Source organism: Terrapene carolina, unplaced genomic scaffold (assembly GCF_002925995.2).
Source record: "Terrapene carolina triunguis isolate 2854851 unplaced genomic scaffold, T_m_triunguis-2.0 Scaffold746, whole genome shotgun sequence".
Lineage (NCBI taxonomy): Eukaryota > Metazoa > Chordata > Testudines > Emydidae > Terrapene > Terrapene triunguis.
This window is the reverse complement of record NW_020665097.1, coordinates 1192881-1195273: the sequence shown is the minus strand read 5'-3', so window position 1 is coordinate 1195273 and position 2393 is coordinate 1192881.

Genomic DNA, 2393 nt, shown 5'->3' with positions numbered 1-2393 from the left:
CGTGTGTGAAAATCAGCTGTTGGGTGGGAAGCCAAGCTTCAAACTTAACTATGGAGATTGACACATCTATTCATAATTCACTGTCCTCTAGCTCTCTTTCAGCACCACTGCTGTCCAAGTGTCTCCTTCATTCTTTCCAGTCATTACTGAAGTTGTTGAATAAGACTATATGTAACTTAGCTTATTGTGGCACCCCACTGAACATCTCCCCTGGTGGGATACGTCCCCATTTATTATTCAGTTGTTGTCCATTAGCCAGTTTTCAGTTCAAGGGCCAGTGCTTATACCAAGAACTCAAATTGGAGCATAAACAGTGTTATGTTCATAGCATGCACACATAGGGTTGCCAACGTTCTAATTGCACAAAACCAAACACCCTCTGCCCTGCCCCTGTCCCGCCCCTTCTCTGAGGCCACACCCCCCACTCACTCCATCCCCCACTCATTCTCCCCCACCCTCACTCACTCGCTAATTTTCACCGGGCTGGGGTAGGGGCTTGGGGTGCGAGAGGGGGTGAGGGCTCCGGCTGGGGGGGTGGGCACTGGGGTGGTGCCAGATGTGATGCTGTATGGAATCTGGGGAACACTTTAGGATATTATGAATATCAGTATTGTAAAATTACAATGAGTTATGCCAGATATGCCATGTAAGATATCTGCCAAAATGTTATAATTTGCCAAATATGATAATCTCATTTATGTGTTTGTATCACTTTGTATTTTGGGTTATAGATATTATGTATGTCTGTATTACAAAACCTGTGCTATGCTTCTGGGTGACACCCCCAGATAGTTTGGCATCAGCACTGCCTAGCCAGCTTGATGGCCCATTGAGAGAAGGCAGATACACCTTATGACTCAGCAAGGCATGCAGGGGCCTGCCTATGGACAGAACTCTAAGGCTTCCAAGCCATGTGCTGGGCAGCTTGAGTTTGGGACAAAGCAAGCACAAGCCGTATGGCAAAAGACTATAAAAGGCAGCTGCATCTTCTCCATTTTGTCTTCAGTTCTGCTTCTTCCCCAACCTGTGGAACACTTTGCCTGAGGAGGTTGTGAAAACTAGGACTATAAGAGGGTTTAGAAGAGAACTAGATAAAATCATGGAGGTTAAGTCCATTAATAGCTATTAGCCAGGATGGGTAAGGAATGGTGTCCCTAGTCTGTTTGTCAGAGGGTGGAGATGGATGGCAGGAGAGAGATCACTTGATCATTGCCTTTTAGATTCACTCCCTCTGGGGCACCTGGCATTGGCCACTGTTGGCAGACAGGATGCTGAGCTGGATGGACCCTTGGTCTAACCCAGTATAGCCATTCTTATGTTCTTATGTTCTATTCCCTCTGGACTTAACCTTTCTACAAACAAAGCTCTGAACAAAGGACTGAATGAGCCATCCAAGCTGTTCCAGAGGGACTTTCAAGCCAGCAAACTCACCAATACTGCTAGGAACCTGAAATATGGACTTTGAAATCTTTGTATGTATGTGACTGCTTTATCATTTAACATCTCTCTTCTTGTTCTTTCTTTTTTCATTCTAATAAACCTTTAGTTTTAGACCAGTGGTTCCCAAACTTTAACAACCTGTGAACCCCTCCCACCAAAATGTCAAGTCTCGCGAACCCCCTCCTAAAAATGAATATTTCCAGGGATTTTCTCCTTTACCTGAGTATAAATTATAAAAGCAGTGATCTTGGAAATATAAAATTTGTTTTTATGACATGCTTAGTACACACTATTAATTATTATTTATCATTACAGTATTTTTATTACATTATGAAAACGGCAACACTGTTCCAAGATCTCACTTTCGTAGCTTGTATCACTTTGAATAAGCCTGTTATAAGACAAGGCTCCTATATTTCATCAAGAAGTATCAGATGTGAAACGGCATGAAGGTATGTAAGAAGCCAATACAAAGAGTTCCTCTTATACAAGCATTCAGGTCTTGAGCAGTTCAACCAAACAACACACATTACAACAAAGCTTAAACTTGTTCTTCATAATACTTTTAAAAACAATACTAGCTGCCTATTTAATTTTAAAAACAGCAAAAAATATCCACCTCCCTTTCTATTTCTTATAAGGAGTCTTGAAGTTTAAATCTCCTCAGTGTGATAGATGTGCTTACTTTGATCTGCTTAGCTCTTGGAAGTCCTGGGGCTCCGGGCTGCTGGTCCCGTGCTCCCTAAGGACAGCTCTGTCCGCCATTAGGGAATTTTTCCCCGAGAACCCCCTGTAACAGTTCGCGAACCCCCAGGGGTTCACGAACCCCAGTTTGGGAACCACTGTTTTAGACACTAAAGGACTGGCTGGCAGCGTGGTATTTTCGGTAAGATCCAAACCTATACTGACCTGGTAACATGGCTGACCCTTTGGGGTCAGAAGAACATTTTGTA